The sequence below is a fragment of the Nicotiana tomentosiformis genome, chromosome 7 (assembly GCF_000390325.3).
Source record: "Nicotiana tomentosiformis chromosome 7, ASM39032v3, whole genome shotgun sequence".
In the NCBI taxonomy this organism is placed as follows: domain Eukaryota; kingdom Viridiplantae; phylum Streptophyta; class Magnoliopsida; order Solanales; family Solanaceae; genus Nicotiana; species Nicotiana tomentosiformis.
In genome coordinates, this window is record NC_090818.1 from 28,689,699 (window position 1) to 28,713,692 (window position 23,994).

A 23,994-nucleotide genomic window follows, 5' to 3' on the forward strand; every position below is an offset into this window, starting at 1 on the left:
CTTGATACTTAATGGGTACCGATGTGATGTACTCATGCTACACCTTTTGCATATTTTTGTGCAGATTCATGTACTTCGGAGTTGGTTGATCCCTAGTTAGCTGTTCGGGCATTACTGTGGAGACTCAAGTTATACCCGTCGTCGCGTTCGCAGGCCTCAGAGTCACTTTCTGATATTGTACTTGTACTATTTATTTCTTTTTCGAAATAGTTTTACTTAGAAGATTTTTCCTAGTGAACTCAGTAGAGCTTATGACTTGTAATACCAGTTTTGGGTATTGTATTGCACTCGGGATTATTGGTTCACTATGGAAACTTAAATTTCATGCTTAATAGTTGGTTCTAATTTAATTCTGCCATTTAATTCAGTAAGTGTTAGGCTTACCTAGTCATAGTGGCTAGGTGTCATCACGACATCCTACGGAGGGAAACTGGGGTCGTGACAGGGGAAAAGTGAGAAGGATGTCACCATGTGTTTCTTAGTTTGTTGCTTTGAAGTGTCATGTGATATTATATAAAAAAAACTTATTTTCAAAACTTGTTTGCAAGATGACACTTAAGGAAAATGTTATAAGGTTTATTAAAACTTATGTGTTGATAAGAGTATAAACCATTTGAGTGCTAAGGATATGTTTTCATAAAAAATATGTGTTTTGAAATTTGAACAATGGAGTGGCATGTATCTTTAAAAGATTGATGTTAAATTTCTAAAGGCATTAACATGAAAAAGGTGATTCATTTGATTTTGTTCAAATGATTTGGATTGGCTATGAAAATCATGATTTGATAAAAATAGATACTTTGAGGCTATTAGGCTATAAATCTATTTTTAATATTTATATGTTTTGGGAGTTACTAGTGGAAACCACCGAGATTGGTTTGAATGTTGAGTTCGATACCATGAAACTACACGTGCCGGTGTAGGGACACCTTCCAAGACTAAGTTGAGGTTTGTGAGATAAAGTCTCCACATTGAGAGGGAAAATAATCATTACTTAAAGTAAGGTTAAGTCGACTCGTACGACACTACGGGAAGCCGCCCAGACAAGTAGGGTCAAATTCTTATTGCTAGGATGATCACCTAGTAGTTGTTCATTATGTTGGTGTTGGTATAGTACTCCTGATGAACGTAAAAGAGAATTTTCTTATGTTTAGGCCTAAGGAGCCGAAAATAATTTCAATGACTTAATGAGATTGAAATGGTTTTATGTGATTTCTATAAAAATCTTGGGTTGATAGAGACGTTCTAAAACTTTATAGCATGGCTTACATTTCATTTGTATTTTATATTTAAAATGATAAAGAACATGATATTGGTTGCATAGTTTTTGCAAAACTCTTGTCCCAAGAACTTGAGTTAGAGAGAGTCTATGACACTTATTGAGTATCGCCGTAGTATACTCAGCCCTTAGGGGCTCCCCTCTAGGGCCCCTCTTTCTTTACATATTTCAGGATGAGTTATGATACGTGGCATGCGGTCAGGGCGAGGGTGACTCTCTTCCTGAGGTATATGGTGAGGCACCACTCCTACTTTGTGGTAGCTATCATGTTATTTTCTTAATTTATGCTAGTTGGGTATTAGCCCAAGTGTTTAATTCTATTCTTTGGTATATAAGCTCCATAGATAGTTGTAAAAAGTTATAGTAATAGGGTTTTACATGACATACATGAAAAGATACTTATTTTACTTAATCTCATTGTTATGATTATGAGAGGCTTCATGTATTGTTCAATTGGAAAAATATTCCATCATTTAACTTGAAAATATATATGTTTTTCAAAAAGCTTCCGCAGTTAAATTGGTTTTCATACATATGGTTTGGGTGCAACATATGGTTCGCTCAGGTCGGATAGTGTGTCGGGTGCCGGTCACGTGAATTTGGGTCGTGACACTGACATTCATCGAATTTGGGTAACAATTTGTAGATCTCGATTTGGTACTTCTGTAACCTCTGCTCTTTGATCTAGAAAGTCCAGTAACTTGGTTGACTACGAGTGGGAGTCGCAGCGTAGTATTAGGCATCTCGCCCTATATTCAAGTGCTAGCCTTAGTCCTGCAATTACTACCTCATACTCGGCCTAGTTGTTAGTCATATCTGGGCACCTTATAGTTTGATAGATTATTTTGCCAGTGGGGACTTCGAGCACAAGTCCCAGTCTGGACCCACATGCATTGGATGCGACGTCGGTGTTCAAGACCCAGAGGTCTTGCGTTAGGACGGAAGCTTGTGTGGCTTCTTTTTCGGTATCGAGCATTACCTTCGCACTAATGTTCACGATGAAGTCAGCGAGCACTTGTGATTTTATGGATGTGCGAGGTTTGTAAGTGATTCATGCTCACTTAACTATATTTCCATTTGGCCAGCCTCCCCGACAATTAGGGTTTGTGTAGTATGTTCCTTAAAGTAAATGTGGTAACGACCGAGATTGGATGGCATTGGAAGTATGGCCTGAGCTTTCTTGAAGCTATGACAAGAGCCAGGGCCAATTTCTTGAGGTAAGGATGCCTTGTCTTGGCGTCGATAAATGTCTTACTGATATAGTAAATTGGAGATTGCATACCTTTGTCTTCTTAAACTAGGATCGCACTTACCGCTACCTCTGAATTGGCAAGGTAGACGATGAGACATTCTTCGGGCTCAGGCTTTGAGAGCAGGGGTAGTGATGACAGGTATTCCTTGATCTCCTTCAGCATTTGTTTTTTACACTCGGGCATCCATTCAAGGCCGTTGTCCTTTGTGAGTACATTAAGAATATGTGGCATCTATCTAATGACCTCGAGATATATCTGGATAGGGCCCAAGTCGACCCCCAGTCGTTGGACTTGTTTCTTGGTAGTTACGTATTTTGATATCCCGTTGATAGCCTTAATTTGATCTCGGTTGACCTCGATTCTACTCCGTGATAACAGGAAACATAAAAATTTACCCGAAGTCACGCCAAACACGCATTTCTCAAGGTTTAGTTTCATCCCATATTTCCTTAATATTTCAAATGCTTCCTTCAAATAGTCGATGTGATCCTTGGCCCTTAAGGATTTGACTAACACATCGTCGATATATACTTCCATGGTCTTGCCGAGCTGATTTTTGAACATCTTTGTGACTAGCCTTTAGTACATGGTCTTTACGTTATTTAACCTGAATGGCATGACCTTATAGCAGTACATTTCCCTGTGAGTGATGAATGTATTTTTTTCCTAGTCATTAATAAGTGGGGATTTTGACTACTTATTAGTGCCTTTTTTCTTTTGTTTTAGTCTAAAAGCACTGAATTGTGTTCCCAAAACTATTGAAAAGTGTAAAATTGCAGGAATGTTGGAAGTTTGACTCCCGAGATGAAATTCGACTCAAAAAGGAGTAGTCCGAGCTCAAGGCAACAACAGGGCACAGAAGCATACAAAGTGCGGTCCGCAGAATTCCATCTGCAATCACAGACAATGAAGGAAATCCCAGCAGACTTTCTAGCAAACTGTGAATAGCATAGGAATTATGCATCCGCAAAAGAAGAGCTTGAGATCAACTTCAGAGAATTTGCAAATTTAATCCTTCAAAATTGCGGACAACACAAGAATTGTGCGGCCGTAGAAGATGTACCTTGCGTCGGCAGAAGTAAAGATGTGGACCGCGGAAGACCAGGTTGCGGCCGTGATGCTAAATCTGCTGATCATAGAAATATTGCCTCGCGGCCGTAGTTCGAAATTGTGCGGCCGCAGAACCCCAGCTCCTGCAAGATGAAGAATTCCGCGAATAGCACATGGAATTCTGCGGCCGTAGAATCTCCCGAAGGGCATTTTTTTCCAAAATTTTCAGCCTTGTATAAATAGACAAGTTTCACAAAATTAGGTTAACTTTTGACATCAGCAAGTCCTGTAGCCATTTTTCTTTGCCCCTTTTGGAAATTTTCTATATTTTGGAGTATTTTACTATAGATTTTATCATTTTAACTTTATAATATGAGTTTAATTAGTATTTATTCTTCTATTTCTTCAATTCCAAGCATGTGTAGCTAGATGTTTACTAGGGTTGTGACCCAACCCTAGTGTGTAAACCTTATGGGCATCTAATTTAGTGCTTGTTTATGATTGAACATTTTTTATTTAGCTTTGTTCATGCTTTAATTTGTGGAATTAATGATTGCAAATATTTATTTATGCCTATTTGACTTAGTCTCTACTTGATAAATAAAGACTTAGTCTAGGAAAACTTGGCTAACAAGAAATTGGGTCATTCGAGAGATTGATTAACCCAATTAAAGGGTTCAACCTAGAGATAGTAATAATCCGGCTTGAGCTTTTATCAACCATTTTTTGTAATACCCATTTGGACTTGAGAAATCCAAATTGGGCAAAATCACTCCTTGACCAAGAGGTATTGAGTAGGTCATTGAGAGTTGATAGCTATAATATACCCCGATCAACAAAATAAGCATTAAATATTTTATCCTATTATGCAAACAACTAGGTGAAGGTCATATCCCTAAGTTTTTTACAAACTTGAAAAATAACAAAAAAAATTATCCTAGTCTTATTTCTTTACTTTGAAATCCTTGGTTTTAAAATAGAGATAGCAACAAAACCATTTTGTGGAAGTGTAAATTAAGATTGTTCAAATTCACGCATTAGAATATATACTCCTAACTCCCATCTAGCTCCATGTGGATTCGATCTTGACTCTTTGTTAGGTTACAATAATTGCAATCGATTGTGTCATACCTTGTTTTGAGGTGTGCAATGTGCGCGATAGGTCAATCTTCCTCCTCTATAAGTATCTAGTTAAAACTCGAGTATGCGTCCGGAAAGCTCAGCAACTCGTGTCCCGCTATGGCGTCGATGAGATGGTTGATGTGCGGTAATGGAAACGAGTCCTTTAGATAGTCTTTGTTCAGATCGGTGAAGCCCACGCACATCCTCCACTTCTTGTTCTTCTTTTTGACCATTACTATGTTAGTGATCCACTTGGGGTACTTCAACTCCCTGATAGATTCATTTTCTAGGAGTTTCTCCAATTCCCCGTGGACGGCCTCGTTTAGCGGGGTTAAACTTTCATCGGACTTGCCTTCCTGGAGGGTAGTAGGGGTTGACATTCATCTTGTGCGTAACTATCTCTTTGTGAATGCCTGTCATATTTGCATGGCTAAATACGGACAAGCCTGCGTTAGTTATTAAGAATTCGCTGAACCTACCTAGGTCCTTAAGCTTACTGCCTATGTAGGCCTTTTTGTTGGGGTCGCTTGGATCTAGCTAGATGGGTTCGAGGTGCTCTACGGTCGACCCTGCAACTTCAATCGTTTCTGGGTCCGTGGTGGCGTCTTTGGCTTTGACTTGAAGGGACCTCGACCCTGTTAATTTCTATGCTTCTTTTTCTTTTCTTTATTTTGTTGAGTGAAGAGCTATCCCTGGCGTCCGATAACATTCCCTGGATGTGTGTTGTTCCCCTTGTATGTTGAATATTCCCCAAGGGTTGGGAACCTGATCACTTGGTACATGTTGGAAAAGATTGATCTCATGGGGTGTATCCACGACCAACCCATGATGGCATTGTACTCCGTGTCTTGGTCCATGATGGAGAATGTGGTCTCCAGTGTCACACCACCAGTGAGGATGAGGAGTATGATCTCACCCGAAGTCCGTACAATTACATTGTTTAAACCGGATAGTGTGATGCAGCGTGATACTATATTATCCTCGAGTGGCATATGTACGAGGACTCGAGGATGGATAATGCATGCCCCACTTTCATCGTCGACCATAATCCTCCTAACATCAGTATCAAAAATGCATAAAGTAATAACAAGAGCACCATTGTGAGGGAAGGTCAAACCGCCAACATCTGACTCATCAAAGATGATACTTTCTTCGAGGCCGTCATACCGTTCGTGGTTGATCGATCTCTTAAGCTTGTGAGTGGCGGTGAACCTGATGTCATTGATAGAGGTGTCATCACTGCCTCCAAACATTATATTGATGGTACGAGCGGGAGACGACGGCTTTGGCGGGCCTGTGCATTCTCGTCCTTTTGCTAAGGTGTTTTTGCCTTTGTCACTTAGCAACTCCTTGAGGCGTCTGTCGTACCCCTTTTTCTCCCTAAAGCGGGTTTCGACATGTGATAACTCTTTTAAATGAGTACTAAAAGAGGAGAGGCGCCACCTAACTATTTTAAGGTGTTTTAGGGCACCTATTTGCAAATAACTTTGTTTAACTAGTCCACGTCATCAAAGTTCGGGTAAGGGCTCAAATTACCTCAAAGAGAAGGGGTTTGACATTCTTCGAGGTCCACAATTGTGGGTCCCAGTCGAAGTTTACACTATGTGGGATTATTAGATTACAATTGTTCTAGGTGATCATATGAGTGAGAGAAGACAAGGAATTTAAAGGTTCTTTCATGAACAAGTGCAAAGACAATCGAGCAAAAATTAAACTTTATAGATAATCAATACAAGTCCTTAGAGGTTACAAGGTACAACTTAATTATTCTATTTAATGACTAAGTGTGAATATTGAACATATAAAGGAGGGGGGTCTTAAGTTTTTTAGCCTAAAGGATCACCCCGTACAACATAAATAACACTTCGCAACTCCCTTAAAGTGGGGGTAACTCATATTATCCAGCAGGACCCAATTACTAAGTTAAAGTTGTTTACCTAAATGCGCTCCAATTCAATTCTAGATCGTGTCCTATGTGTGCACTACCCATCCCATGCCTATGGTCCAGGAGGCTTTGGATAGATAATCAATACAAGTCCTTAGATGTTACAAGGTATAACTTAATTATTCTATTTAATGACTAAGTGTGAATAATGAACATATAAAGGAGGGGGGTTTTAAGTTTTTTAGCCTAAAGGATCACCCCGTGCAATATAAATAAGACTTCACAACTTCCTTAAGGTAGGGGTTACTCATATTATCCAGCGGGTACAAACTATCATCTCATGCTACCCAATTACTATGTTAAACTTATTTACCTAAATGCGCTCTAATTCAATTCTAGATCGTGTCCTATGCGTGCACTAACCGTCCCATGCCTATGGTCCAGAAGGCTTTGGACCTACTGTTTGGGGTGGTTCTAGACTCTACTTAGGATGCTCAAAATGATAAAACTAGGCGCGCATTCAAAACATATAAGACTTAACATAAAGTTAATAAATGGCTCAAGTTGGCTTCCAAACATAAGCAGCAAATTGCACGCAGGAAGATTCATACATTAGGTTGAAGACAGTTTCAAATTAGAACACGCTAAAGTCATTAAGTCCTATAGACATGGTCTCTATGTGATTCTGATTTCTAATATTGCACATGCAACATTGCAGCTTTAGACTAATGTATTGGCAGACTAAAGGTATTGCAGTACCTATAGGGCATAATCTCTAATTATTCGCACGATGAGGTGATGTAACTGTTTGAAAGCTCAGAATTAATAGCGTTGATTTTATAAACATGCTTCTTAGGTGGGTGACAATATCTTATAGGCAGGATTTCTATGGGTGATAATTGAATCTGATTTTATAATACTTTATCCCTACAGGCATATCATCTAAGTGTGGAAGTACAACGAAGCAACAAAAGTAGTCAATTAATTAATTAAGATCCAACAGTCATGATATCTAGGTGAGCAGTGTAATAAAAGCAATAGAAGCGACTGATTGATTGATAAGTTGAAGCCATATAGACATGGTATCTAGATTAGCGAAACATGTGTTATTGCATCCTATAGGCATGTTTTCTAAGTGTGTAAAATAGTAGACATGGAAATAAGTATAGCAAATACTCAAACTAACGTGCTTTGAATGGTGTACAAGTATTAGACATGTTGAGTGGAGTGTGTGTGATTCCTAGAAATCATGATTTCTATCGGTGCACAGAAAGTTCAGGCTACATCAAAGGAAAGTGCAAACATAATCTTAAACATAGTATCTTTTGACTGCGTCTGAATTGATAGGTTTTGGCTATATTTCTCCATCCATCTCTGCAAGTATTAGCGCTCTTCCTATCAGCACTCGGTGAACTATGTAAGGGCCTTGCCAGTTATGTGAGAATTTCACTTTTGGTTCATCCTGATACGGGAAGATTAGTTTCAACACCAACTGCCCCGGTGTGAGTTACCTCGGTCTAACCTTTTTGTTGAAAGCCCTTGCAATTCTATTCTAGTAGAGTAGACCGTGACACACTGCGTTCATCCTCTTACCATCAATGAGATCCAGTTTCTCATACCGGCTCCGTATACAATCCACATCGATGAGCTCGACTTCCTGTATGATTCTTAGGGAAGGAATCAATACCTCGGCATGTATAGCAACTTCAATACCATAGACCAGTAGATAGGGGATTTCCCCAGTTGATGTACGAACTGTGGTGCGGTATCTTCTTGGCCTTAATATCTTCTTGGCCAGAACGAAACCGTTCATGTGAGGTATGCAAGTTCCAGCTTGTATTTATTCAAGCAATCTAGATGCCTCCTTGGTATCGACATATCACAACAATCCCAAATTAGGAGTCCTTATATACAGAATTCCTCCGCTCTGAAAGAAATGGTTGGCCAATCTTTGAAGCGTGTGCTTCTAGGTGTGTGTGGCATTTTCTAGGTATTTCCCCTTCTCATAATGCTCCTTGATATTGTGGAACCATGGATATCCGTCAAACTCTTCTTCCACATGAGCACAATAAACTGGCTGCTTGAGAATCTCTATCAGGATATGATCGATGAAATTCTTGTTTGGATGGTGTATCATGGATGATAAGGTAGCCAATGCATCTGCGAACTCATTTTGAATCCTTGGAACATGTTTGAAATCTATCTTCGTGAACCTCTTGATCAGTCTTGCACACAATGTAGGTATGGCAATATTTTAGTGTTTTTGGTAACCCATTCTCCTACTACTTGGTGTTCCAGTAAATCTGAATCTCCGATTACCAGCAACTCCTGAACATTCATGTCGATGGAATATCTAAGTCCTAGGATGCAAACCTCATATTCTGATACTAAAATAGCTCCAATTCCCACTCCTTTGAAGTTGGCTGCTCCGTCGAAAAATATCCTCCAACCATCATATGTTTCGACAATATCCTTACCTATAAACAACACTTCCTCATCGGTAAAATACATCTTCAATGGTTCATATTCTTTGTCTCCTAGGTTCTCTGCCAAGTGATCGGCCAATTCTTGCCCCTTGACTGCCTTTTAAGTCACATAGATGATGTCGAACTCACTTAGCAATATCTGCCACTTTGCTAACTTACCTGTAGGCATGGATTTCTGAAAGATAGTATTTTACTGGACCCATCCTTGATATGAGATATGTAGTGTACACACATAAATAATGTCACGACTTTTGGGCTATCCATGTCAAAGCACAACAGGTGCGCTCCAGCAAATAGTACCAGGCCTCGTAAGGTGTGAACTTCTTAATTAGATAATATATCGCTTGCTCCTTCCTCCTGTTTTCATCATGTTACCCTAGGGCGCAACCAAAAGCTCCATCCAATATGGATAGGTATAGCAGCAAAGGTCTTCATGGCTCTGGTGGGACCAACACGGGCGGCTTAGACAAGTACTTCTTGATTTTGTCGAAAACCTTTTGACATTCTTCGGTCCAGCTTGTCGCATCATCTTTCCTCAGCATTTTGAAGATCGGCTCACATATCACCGTTGATTATGCTATAAAACGACTGATATAATTGAGGCGTCCTAGAAAACTCATCACATCCTTATTGTTCTTTGGCAGTGGCAAGTCCTCAATAACATTGATTTTTGACGGGTCTAGCTAAATACCACGGCGACTGACGATGAAGCCTAGAAACATCCCGGCAGGGACTCCGAAAGCAAATTTTGTAGGATTTAGCTTCAGATTGTACTTTCGAAGTCGGTCAAAAAACTTCCTCAGGCCTGCTATATGATCCAAACTTCTCTTATATTTGATGATAACATCATCCACATATACCTCTATTTCCTTGCGTATTATGTCATGGAAAAGAGTCACCATGACTCTCATGTAGGTAGCCCCAGCATTCTTCAAATCAAATGGCATCATTTTGTAATAATATATCCCCCATGGCATGATAGAGGCTGTCTTTTCGGCGTCCTTTTAGTCCATCCAAATCTGGTGATATCCTGCAAAGCAATCCACAAAGGACTAGAGTTCATGCTTGGCACAATTGTCGATTAGTATGTGTATGTTAGGCAATGAGAGATCATCCTTAGGGCTTGCTCTGTTCAGATGTCGATAGTCGACACACACCCTAACTTTCACATCCTTCTTCGGAATCGGCACAATGTTGGTTAACCTGGTTGGGTACTCGACCACGCGAAGGACCTCGGCTTTGATTTGCTTGGTAACCTCTTCCTTTATCTTCATACTCATATCTGGCCCGGATGTTTTGAGCTTATGTTTTAACGGCGGATGCATGGGTTTGGTAGGTAGCTTGTGAGCTACTATGGATGAGCTTAACCCAGTCATGTCATCGTAGGACCATGCGAAAATATCCTCATATTCTTTTAAAAATTGGATGTACTCTTCCTTCTTTGACAATGATAGATGAATGCGTATGCGAGTTTCCTTGACCGCTTTAGAATCTCCTAAGTTAACTGCCTCAGTTATTTTTAGTTTGTTCTCAAAATTCTCTACTTCTTTGACAATTTTCTCAGGTATTATATCATCTTCTGAATCACCTTCCTTATATTTCATCATCTCATTACATGTCACAATCGTAGGTTCATCAGGATATGTAATAATTATACTCAAAAGAATGTAGAAAGATAAAAATAAATAAACGAAAAACAATAATGCATTAATAAAACTTAAAATTGTCAATAAGTATGACTCGATGGCTCGAGTAATTATTTCAACACAAAGCATTGAAAATGTATTAAATGCCCAAAAATAATTTTAAAATAAATCTTGCTAATTCTGCCAAGGCTACCCAGGTACTCGGCGAGCATGGGATGGTGCTGTAGTCCAGTTTTAGAGAACAACTCCTTCTCCCACTATCTAAATGGTAAGGTCCTCCTCCTCTAAAATTGCACTACAATCCATATTTTCCTAGTCCAAGAATAACTTCCTGATGGCAGCTAAAACCTCGTCTTCCTTAGATCCCCAGATTACATCAGTCTAGTGGAATGTCTGGTGTAACAGTGGTATGGGTTATTATAATGGGTAGTAATTAGTATGCCAAAACGGTTTCCAATCCTGGTATTCTTGCACAGTATATTGATACCCGAGACTAAAGGTTGCGCCATGATATTGCGGTCGTATAGATTTTGTGTTCTCCTGAAGCTTTCGTCCAAGACCCTTGCCTTGTTCATACCATAACCATATCAGTATGCTTTCTATTTTGTTGATCCACCACTGATCCTTATCGATTGCATTTACTCGCTCAATGCGGTGGTATGTTTCTCCTCCCAATTTCCTCATGCTTTCGATGACTGGCACAGTCTGGTTGGTGTAGATGGGTTGCTTCCATCTCTTTGAATAATCACCTCTTGATGATTCCACTCGAACTTCACAGCCTGGTGTAGAGTATAAGCGTCTGCCCTAGCTGTGTGTGTCCATGGGTCATCCTAAAAATAAGTTATAAGTGGCGGATATGTCTAACACTTGGAATTCAACGTCGAACCAGGTTAGGCCCATCTGCAGATCAAGGTTGATTTCTCCAATAGTGGCTCTCTAAGATACATCGAACACTTTCACATTCATGTTTTCCATCCATATCTCATGCAGGCCCTTGATAGTCTTTTCAAAGTAGTCAGCAGCCATATGTTCAGGCTCAAACCTCCATCTATTAGGACCTTGGCAATAAATTTGTCTTCACGGTAATGTACAACGCTTTGTTATGACTCAACCCTTCTGGCGGTAGCCCATCTTCGTGGAATGTAATTTTGTGACTCTCCAGTACCTATCCTACCATGTTAGCCATCTACCCACTAGTGATATCGACGGGCATATAAGCTTCACTTAATTTGTGCGGATCTAAATTTTGAAATAGCGACAAGATGGATATCTAGGCGGGAGATTTGTTCAGGTGATCAACAACAGAGTAATCCCTTGCATGTACCTTTCCCCAAAGATCATCATTGCTTGTATCAATGACATGCAGTTTAGATGTAGCTTCTTTTCTTGTTCCTTTAAGATTCTCAGATGTATGAACTCTGCCAATTCTAGTCATACCTTGAGCAACACCTATCTCTTCCATCTTGGCTTATCCTTTTCTTCTCGCCTCCACCACAAAATCCCATGGGATGGCATCGGACTTATAAGACGGTATTGGAGCTACCATCATAGTGAAAGGCGTAGCTATCTCAACCTCAAACGGTGCTTGGGTTTTCACCACAATCAGTGAAAGGGTGACATGAGATGTTTTGGGAGCATCCCCATGCCGAATAAGTTCGATAGATCCCTCTTGATCCCATTCCTTATCAGTTTCTATCATATTTATTCCCTCGTCCCTATGGTCATGAAGAGGGTTATTATGGACATTTGGCGCATCTTCCTTTGCTTGTATGACTTTGATATTGATTAGTGTCTGAATCTTGTCTTTCAACATACGACATTTTTCAATGGTATGACCCTTTATGCCTGAATGATAGGAACATGTTTTGTTGGGTTCTCAGTAGCAACAATAGGAATGTTGGTGGCATAACTCGTAGCCTTTAGTCTCTCATACATTTAGGCTATGGGTTTCAACGATTGAGGTATATTATCTGGGAGCTCTGCGGTCAAATTTTGGTCGTGGCTTTGGGTAGTTTTGGCGGGCGGGAGGAGGTGAATGGTAATATGCAGTTTGGGTATTATAAGTTTAGTAGGTGGTGGTAGAGTATTGGTATTTTGGAGGTGAGGGTTAATATATGGGTAAGGGTGTTTGGTATGTGAGGGGAGACTTAGGGCCCTAGGATACCATCATGACACTCACTTCTTTCTTCTTCGAGATACCTTCTGATTCCAAGGCTTTGTTTGTGGCTTGTAGTGCCTCAAAATTTGTCACCATTCTTTTCTTGATTCCTTCTTCTATCCTTTCCCCTAACTTGATGATGTCTGAAAACTTGTGATTCTCTATAACCATCAATCTTTCATAATACTGCGGATCCTAAGCTCTAACAAAGAACTTGTTCATTGTTCTTGTTCAAGTGGTGGCCTCACCTTACCGGCCTCTAATCTCTGACGAGTAGCATACTAGCGAAAGGTTTCTGTCGGCCTCTTCTTGGGGTTCTGGATATAGAAAATGGCTGGCACGTTCTCTGTATTGAACATGTATCTGTCCATGAAATCTGATGTCATGCTTACCCAATTCGGCCACTTCTTCGGGTTCTGGATGATGTACCAAGATAATGCGTCTCCTGTAAGACTTCGCATGAATAGTTTCATGCAGATCTTTTCATTTTTACCCATTCCCACAAGCTTGTCACAATAGGTTCTCAGATGTACCTTAGGATCACTAGCGCCATCAAACATCTCAAACTTGGGAGGTTTGTAACCCTCCGACAATTCTATATCTGGTTGGATACATAAATCTTTATAGTTTAAACCTTCAATGCCCTTCCTGTCTTTAATACTCTGGACTCTCCATGCTAGTTTCTTGAGATCCTCTGCAATGTTTCGAATGAGCAGGTCCTTCTCGGACGGCCCAAGTATGTATATGATTTGTTGCGGGGTATGGGATAAGGCTTTCACGTATATCAGGTTACCTTGGTGAGTTCTTGGAATTTGGGTATATGGGTGATCATTGATTGATGTTTGAGGGGGATCAGGGGTAAGTCGTGGTGCATTTTGAGGAGTGTGATAAGTGGTGGTTTGCAGATATTGGGTTGGGTGATGGTGGAGTTGTTGAGGGGTTTGCACTGGTGGTGGGTTAAGATTTTAAGGAGGTGCGGGATGATATTAGTACGTTACGGGAGGATTTTGTGGAGCTATGGGTGGTGAATTTTGGTTTTGGGTGTTTTGCGGTGGTGTTTGGTTCTGAGTGATTGTGTTTTGTTGGTTGATGTCAGTAACATTTAGAGTATGTGAGAGGTTTGCGAGATTTTGGACTTGCTCCAGCTCACCCTGCAGCTCCATGATTTTCTGTTCCAAACGTACGACCAACTCATTCTGTCCTGTCGTACTTCTTCCGTCCGAGGTTTCAACATTCTCTGCCATGGTAGCATTGTCTTTTCAGTTACCACTTAGATCATCCATCTCCCATTTGCCTTTACCTTTGCTTTTCGTATCACTAGTTGGAGGACCTATGGATCTGGTGTGGTATGTTGATAATGCCAGAATGTATGAACCAACCTTTGGGAATGGGAGTAATCAAAAGAAATAAAAATCAAAAGGTAACCAAGTCAGTAATATGAAGTAAAAGAGTGTTTGCAATATTTAAGCAGGTATCATGTAAGGTCATACAAATATCCGCGTCCTAGTTTGGGGACCTCGTTGTGCCTGATATAGGCATAATCGACACATAGACTTGGAGAAAATTCATGGCAATGTTTGTCTCATTCCATTAATGTGAAAATAAGCCAAATCAATCTCACTAAATCAAAAAATAATAATTAAAGTCACTAATGGTGTTAAGCCTTATTACATCGAAATCTAATCTAATCTAGAAAGCATTAAAGGACATTATCTCCTAGCCGACTTGGTCCCTGAAGGACCTTCTCCATGCTTGGCTCTCTTGACTCCACCAATCACGTTATCCAGATTGCGCATGTCGAGTATCAAGTACGCCATTTCCAACTTCCCTCTTTGCATCTGTATCCATGCCTTGACAATCCCAAAGCCTCTTTCTCATCTTCCCTCTAGATCCATCAGTTCTTGCTCTAGATGTTCCAACCTCTCTGTCAACTTATTTGTAATCTCCTTCCATTCTCTAATCGCTTCCATATCCCCTTATGTTGTTCTAGATGTTTAGCTTCAGATTCGAACACCATTTTACGTAGCCTCTTATACTTCACCTAAGCCTCAACCACCTCATCTATGATCCTATCTTTCAGGTTGACCCCCGGTTTGACGTCCCCGGCTATGTTATCCTCCAACCGTGAGAGATAGTAGTACATATGACCGACGGGATACCTGTCTGGATCAATAGTCTCTCCCTCCACGATGATCTTTTGGTTTCACATGTGTTGGGCTTCAAACTTGAATGGGAAGACATAAAATCTACTTTCTACTGAATCATGTTAGAAACCCAAGGTATAACTTGTTTCCTCCCAGCTTGTCTCATTACCCTTATAAGTGTATAAGGGTAGATGCCTTGCAGTCCGATCAATACTAAATAAGTAGTTCCTTTGGATCTGAAGATGAACTCACTAGGAAACCATTCAAACATCCAATGCACTTGCTCGTCTGTCAGATTGCTGAAGAAATGCACCCAGCCTACAGCATTTACAGGCTTTGCAAACCTGTCAGGAATGAATGTCATCTTCTTTAGATGATGACTGGCTATGTAGTCATTCAGTGGCCTCGCAGAAGCTCCTAGTGATAATCACCCCTCTGAAAGTGTTCCAGCAGCCAAATTTGTAGCAAGCGATTACAACCCTCGAAGTGTCCGAACCCATGCTTGCACCGATCCAGAGCACGGTACATCTTAGCTAAGATCATAAGGATGATAGTGTATTTCTTCCCCTCGGTATCCTCTATTAAGGTCCTGGCGACCATGGCTACGCGAGTATGAATTCTTTCCTCTTGCATTAGAAAGATCAACAAACCCAAGAAATAGACTATGAAGACATAGACCCGGCGGTGCACCCATCCCAAAGAGGTAATGGATAGCTCCTCATGATAAAGGTGATATGATTTGCTATGCCCATAATGCTCATAAAAAAATTCAAAGGAAATGTATGATTTCTTCATAAAACAAGTTTAACGTCCTTCTTAAAACCCAACATTTTCAAAAGACCGCGTGGAGTGCAATTTTCTGGCACCAATAATCCTAGACTATCCCATGGTAACTTGGTGAAACCCCCTATTTCTTCTAGGAGAGGAGTCATTTCTATATTGCGAAATCAAAAAATAGCTCTCTTCTCATCCCAGAACATGGTAGCAGCCTAGATCAGTCCCCTGTTTAGTTGAATGTTCACCAAATATGGCAGGTTACAAGTACCCTCCTCACATGGTTTTTATCACAAAGTGCAAGGTTGTTCAACCATTCAATTAGCAGAGACGGGATATTCTAGACCATACCGAACCTGGGGATTTTGTGCTTTCTTTTCTGTAAATAAATAAAAGTTAGCCCTAACCCCATCCATATTCGACTATTTACGCAATAATGATTAATATGTTGGCATATTTTCTCCAAGTAAGGCACATAATATGATGGTATCCTTTGGGATTATGGAAATCTCGTTGGACTTTGGACAAGATTCATCTAAGTGGGTTGATGCGTCAATGACGTCTCAATCCGAAATAGGTTTAGCATGATGCATGTACATTTCAAATTAGAGTGTGGTTTCTAGAAAGGTCTAGAAAGGTACTCTCAAGTGGACAACTTGAGAAGAAAAGGCACGGGAGCATCGACTGCATCATTGATCGACTAGTCTACCATAAATAAGCCTTTCTGGTTTAAAAAGATGTTTTTAAGAAAGCGTGGACACTCATCAAGCGCCGCTATATTGATAATAAGCATAGGTGGAGTATGATATTGAAATCGTGCGGTTTGCAAAAAATAGTAACACATTGCCAAATGATGAAAGCATGTAAAAAAGACAGTAAGTAATATGATAAAGATGAATAGGAGAAAGAAAAGAAAAAAAAGGAAAGACAAAAGAGGGAAGTTAGATTAACTCATGAAAATGTGCGAGAACATAATTAAATGAAGCGAATAGGGAGATACGGATGGGAGAGACATGACATAACGATCTTAAACAAGATGGAGAAAATTGCGGGAGAATGTACATGTCATAGTAATTTAAACAAAGAAAGGGAGATAAGGGAGGATATATACATGTCATAGCAATCTAAACAAATAAAGGAAAATAAGGGAAAGGATGAACATGTCATCAAATAATCCACATAAGTCTACTTCATTATGGTAAGAGCCTAATTGAGCCTAATTGTAATTCCCCAGTAGATTCGACATGATGTCACGCCCCTCTCTCTCTCTCTCTCTCGAAAGCAAGTTTCGACATGTGACTACTCTTTTAAATGGGTATTAAAATAGGTGAGTCGCCACCTAACGATTTTAAGGTGCGTTAGGGCACCTATTTTCAAATAACTCTATTTAACTAGTCCATGTCACCAAAGTTTAGCTAAGGGATCAAATTACCTCAAAGAGAAGGGATTAGACATGCTTCGAGGTCCACAACTGTGGGTCCCAGTTAAAGTTTACACTATGTGGGATTATCGAATTATAATTGTCCTAAGTGATCATATGAGTGAGGGAAGACAAGGAATTTAAAGGTTCTGTTATAAACAAGTGCAAAGAAAATCGGGTAACAATTAAACTATATATTGATAATCAATACAAGTCCATAGAGGTTACAAGATACAACTTAATTATTCTATATTTAATGACTAAGTGTGAACAATGAACATATAAAAGAGGCCCCCTATGTATTTTAGCCTAAAGGATCACCCCGTGCAACATAAATAATACAACACAACTCCCTCTAGGTAGGGGTTACTCATATTATCTAGCGGGCACAGACTATCATCTCCTGCTACCCGATTACTATATTAAAGTTGTTTACCTAAAGGTGCTCTAATTCAATTCTAGGTCGTGTCCTATGCGTGCACTACCCATCCCATGCCTATGGTCCAAGAGGCTTTGGACCTACTGTTTGGGGTGGTTCTAGACTCTACGTAGGATGCTCAAAATGATAAATCTAGGCGTGCATTCAAAACATATAGGACTTCACATAAAGCCAATAAATGGCTCAAGTTGACCTCCAGACATAAGTAGCAAATTGCACGTAGACAGATTCATACATTAGGTGGCAGACAATTTTAAATTAGAACACGCTAAAGTCATTAAGTCTTATAGACATGGTCTCTATGTGATTCTAATTTCCAGTATTACACATGTAGCATTATAGCTTTAGACTAATGTATTGGCAGATTAAAGGTATCACAGGTCCTATAGGCATGATCTCTAATTATTCGCACGATGAGGTGATGCAACTGTATGCAAGCTCAGAATTAACAATGCTGATTTTATAAACATGCTTCTTAGGTGTGTGAATATCTTATAGGCAAGATTTCTATGGGTGACAATTGAATCTCATTTTATAATACTTTATCCTTATACACATGCCATCTAAGTATGGTAGTACAACAAAGCATCAAAAGTAGTCAATTAATTGATTAAGATCCTACAATCATGATATCTAGGTAAGCAGTATAATAAAAGCAATAAAAGCCACTGATTGATTAATTAGTTGAAGCCCTATAGACATGGTATCTAGATTAGCGAAACATGTATTATTGCATCCTATAATCACGATGTCTAAGTGTGCACAATAGTAGACATGGAAACAAGTATAGCAAATACTCAAACTAACATGCTTTGAATGGTGTACAAGTATTAGACAGGTTGAGTGAAGTGTGTGTGATTCCTAGAAAGCATGATTTCTATCGGTACACAAAAATAAAGCGCGCTAAACAAAAACAACAAACAACATGTTCTCTACCCTTCTATATGAAAATTAAAGTATCCCAGCCCCCATTTTCACTACTTGCCCATTATTCGTTGTTACAGATTATTACAGGCCAAAATAGAATAAAAGAATAATTATAGGCTTAATAGGATAACTACAAGCCCAAATACAGTAATTACAATTCCAACATAAGTATAACATAACCCATCGATGCTTTCTGGGCCTTCACATAGGCTTTAAAACTCGGACAGGTCTATACCCCAGGCGCAAATAGTGTGCTCAAAACCAAAGTACCAAGAATCAGATTCAACAGACGAGGCCCAATAACTAAATAATTCTCTTGTCCATTCACTACCAATTACAGCTAATGAAGACATGAATGGATATTCATCCAAACCAAAATCATTTAGGATTACTTAAATTCTAAGGAGGAGTGTACATATATTTGTCCCTTAATACTACAACTAGCAGGAGCAAGAATTCTAAACATCCCAAGGACAAGGCACACAATTGAACTTCACATAGAGACACGTAAGATGTAGAGGATATGCAGAATATATAGAATAGGCATACACAAGGGCTTTCATATTAGCAAACAAGTTCAAAGTAACATGCTTCTTAGGATACATATGATTAATTACAAGAGCCTTGCAAAACAAGAATTTATAAAGCAAAGAGACCAAGCATGAGAGTTCAAAGAAGAAGGGTCATGAATTGATTCTAAGAAGATTAACAAGTAGAAATGACATGCTCGAGAGGTAGATACCAACAGTAGTCTTCAAAAGAAGACCTCAACATAAGGATGCAAGGCAAAACTTAACTAAGAATGGGAGGTCAGTTAATGGCAAGCAGAAATGCTAATAAGAAATCTAATTAAGAAAATCCAAGGTCAACATTATTACAAATGACTTTGTGTGCAGAAGTACAGTCGAACAATTTAAGAAAGTGAGCAAGTATCAAGTTGTGTATAAGTGACTTTGTGTGCAGAAGTACAGTCGAACAATTTCTGGGCATGGATTAGTATCCTAGGAGTTTTAACATAGGAATCCAAAGCAAGGCAGGAATTTGGGCAAGCAACAAACATTGGAAACTCATATATACATAAACATAATAGACTAGGCAGGTTCAAGATGATCAGAAGTTATACATAGTGAGCAGATGTCTAAGTTTAGGATTTAGGCAAGTTTAGATGGTAGAAAATACAGGACCATCGACTAACTTCAAGGCGGATAGGATTGCAAACAAAGATAACACCACATTGAAATCATATTGGTTCACAAAGTTCGAACAACATGGATGTTCAGAGCATGACCACAAGTAAAGAGAATAGAATTGGAAGAGTCAAGGTACTCACCAGTTGCAAATTAACGAACGAGAAAATGAGAAAATTAAGTTCCAGCTGCAATCAACTAGCAGTAGTAAGGAGAGAACAACATGACTCCCAAAATCTCAGTGTGTCGGAGTTCCCAAGGGTTTCAAGTGAATCCCGAGCAGTGCTCACATTGAGAAAGGAGCAACAATCGAATTTTGGTGGCCTTAGCTTTCAGCCGGCCAAGGTCTCAAGTTTTAGAACAGTAGAATGAGTGAGAGTGAGAGAGTAATAGTAGTAGTAACAATAGTCAAGTAATAGTCTTTAAGACTTGGAAGGGGAACAGGGAAGGGGGTTTATGTAGTAGTAAAAATTGAACGAACAAACAAGAAAACATAGTTAATCGAACACAAATAAGGAAAGAAAAGCATGCAAAATCAGTCCAGAATCAATTTAGGAGAAAAATCGGGTAAAGCCTAGTTCAAGAAGGAGAACACAATCAGTCAAGGATCTCATTGAATCAGACCCATATAGCCTGGTAGTGAATATATATAGACAAACATTGTTTGTATCTTGAAGACGATTGCACTCGATTTAAGACCTGGTACTTGCCAAAAATAGGCAAGTACTAGGTGATACCATAACCATATAAGTAACGAAGAGATAGAGCATATATGGAAGAAAAATTATTGAGAGATTCCATATTAGGGTCGGAGTTGGAGAGAATAAGGGAGGCGACTGCTAGGGTTTGAGAATAAGAGGATAGGGAGTATTTGGAGGCGGCGTCTCAGGGAAAATGGGCGTTAGGGTTTGGGTTTGGTTTATTAAATATGGGAAATGGTTTGTGGGATGTAGGATGTTGATCTCTAAGATCAACGGCTGAGATAGAGGGAAAGAGTGGGGTGGGTCATTTACATGGGTGTCGACCGGGTTTTTAAAGAGGGCTATTTGGTCTTGGGCCGCTGAAGGGTGAGTTGGGATGGGCCAAATACTTTGGGCCTGATATTTGTCGAAAATTAGCCCTGTATTGGGCTATAAATTAAATATATATAATTTCCTTATAATAATTTATAAAAAGTAATTAGTGAATAATAAAAATATTACTTATGTAGTAAAATGATTTAAAATAATATCTTAATATTATAAAAATATAAAAATGCTATTTTAGCGTAAATAATGTAATAAATATAATAATGTATAGAATATAAGCTAATATTGCAAAATTATGTAAATAGTTAAAAAATACAAATGTAATTATATGAAATAAAGTAAAATGTTATAAAACATACATGTGAGTGTAAATAATAAATTTGGATGATTAAGTCATCACAAAAATAATTTGAACGGGTAATTAATAAATATGTGAACATTTTAAATGCAAGCAAATCAATTTTAAAGATTTACCAATTATGAAAAATTATAGAAAATACTTATATGACTCTTGTAAATTGGGTAATGACGCAAAAAATATTTTGAAAGTATATATTATATTTTATAAACTATGATGGCAAAATTGGGTATCAATAGTGTCCTTGTTGTAGAAGAATAACACGTGGCTATACTCAGTCTTGTGTCGTCAGTCTTGGTGGAACTCATAGAAGGCGTCTGACTTCCTTGTGTTCATGTCGGACCTTATCTTCAATGGCCATTTCACCTTCGGTCCGAGCTTCTCGAGTGCATAAACCACATCTTTAGGTGACACACATAAATTATGAGCAGATAGTAAAGGAACCATACCTCGGTCGCTTCTAGGGGTGTCTTATCTTGACCTAGTGGGGGCGTCTTCACAGTGGAACGAGTGGCTTGATGTAAGGTTGATGCCAATCTCTGCTTGGTCGCAGCATTGGAGGGCTTCTCCTCATATTATCCCTACGTTCTCTATTGGGTTTGGGATTGCACTGAGATGAGTCTTCATGTTGGTCCATTAAGGTCTTCATCGTCTGCTCTAACCTCGACACAATAAGCGTAATAGATCTCGACCCAGGTGGCTAGTGGGTATTTCATCAATCGGCTTAGCAACTTTCTAGTCGCCCTCGAACCTTCTCTATTTAGCCCATTCTTGAAGGCTGTTACGGCCATTCCTTTAGAGACATTTGGTAAGGTCCTCCTTACTCTGTTGAACCAAGCTGAGAAGTCCCTCAATCTTTCCCCCAGAGATTTCCTGATGGCGGAAATGTCGTTTACCCTGGTTTCAGACTTCTTGGCTCTGGCATGAGCTATTATGAATATGTTCACCATCTCCTCGAATGTTTCTATCGAGTAGGTCGACAACTGGGAGTACCACCTCAATGCTCCCCTTGTGAGAGTTTCACCGAACTTTTTTAACAAGATGGAGGACACCTACTCTTTGGTGAGGTCGTTGCCCTTTACTGTGGTGACGTAATGGGTCACGTAGTCCTCGGGATTTGTCGTCACATCATAGATCCTGAGGTACATGGGCATCTTGAAGGTTTTCGGTATGGCGTGAGGAGCTGCTTCTTCCCTTTATGGCTGCTCTACAAACTTACCGGCGTCTTTTTTTGGTATTAATTTGGGAGCACCTGGTATCTTGTCTACCCATTCTTGATTCTCTTTCATTTGTTCCTTGAGTGACTTGTTCTCGTTCTCCATTTCCTTCATTCTTTTTAACACGGTGGCAAGGGCGTTATCACCTGAAGTATCAGCAGTCGTATGGGTATTACCTGAAGTTGGAGGGTTTAGTTAGTCGTTCTGTCTACTCTTATGCTGGGTTGTAGGGATCTTTGGGGTTTTCGCGGTCGTGCATGGGACCTTCTTACTCATCACACTGACCAAGGTGTTAGTTAACCATTCCTCTAGGAGTTTTTTATGGCGGGTAGTGCTCCTTCCTCCACAGGCGTGGAAGCCTCTTTTTCGCCGGGCTTGGTCATGCTATAGCAGAGTGCTGGCGACTCCCCTAGCCTGGGAGATGACACAAGGGTTGTTTCTTCATCCTGAGTTTCGTACCCTTCATTGATGGAACTCATTAGATTGAGTGGGATATTGTATGCCGCTCTTGCTTCTTTTCCTTGGTCGACTTTTTCTTGGTTACCTGCCATGGAATCCTTGTGTGCAAAGAAAAAGGGAATAACTTAACAGTATATTAGGTTAACAAGTTATGAACGTTGTATATTTAAATGAAAACTAATGGTTTGACTATAAAATTTTCACATACGGCGTCAAACTGTATGATCCAAAAAATAGATTTTGATTTTATATAATTAGATTTATTGAAAAATAGGGTTAATCATAGCCAATATTAATATTCAATGACAAACCTAGTACTTTACAACGAGTATTTAATTTTAGTGTATAATATTAAAGAAGACAACTTGAGATAATAATGGATCAATAAAGACTTCAAAATGTAAAAGAGGGAAATAAATGACAATAAATAACTTTCAAATAGTAGATAAGACAAAGATAAACAGACAAGGATGAGATCCTCATATGCCTTTCTGATAGTGATGGATGATGATAAGTAATTTTATATTCCAATCCTTCTTGAATCGGGAGAGGGGGATAAAAGAAAGAAAAGTGTAAAGTCAAACATTGTTTCTATTCAATAAAGTGAGAATCTTGTAAAGAGAATGTTGATGAATTTCTTTACAAAAGGTCCAATCCCCCTTGTGATATACATCTCTTCTTATTTATAAGAGCACATGTGGCACAAAACCCTAGATAGTACAATAGAAGGGAATATCCAATAGAATATTTTCTAGGGAATCTAAATCCTAAGATTGGTCATCACTTCGTACTAAGGATGGATGCTCGTTCTCATCTTCTGCCAAGCCATTTCGACCTCGGCACCACTTTATCTTTCATATCTGACCTCGACCTTTTGGATTCATGTCGACGCATCACATCCATCAAAGACTTTATTACCGCTGACTAAGTCAAACACATAAAATGAAGCTTTCGCCCATACATTACATACTCAAGTAAGTACAATAAAGGAAGCAAATAGTAGTTGTTAAAGAGTTAGTTTGATTGAACAATTGTTGCAGCAGTGCCTCATTTAGTTTTGAATGGTTAACGAATTTAAATTTGAATAGTTGAAGATCAATGTTATATGTAAGTTTTAGTTATATTAAAAGATCGAGAAGAGAAAGAGAAATAGTGAAAGAGA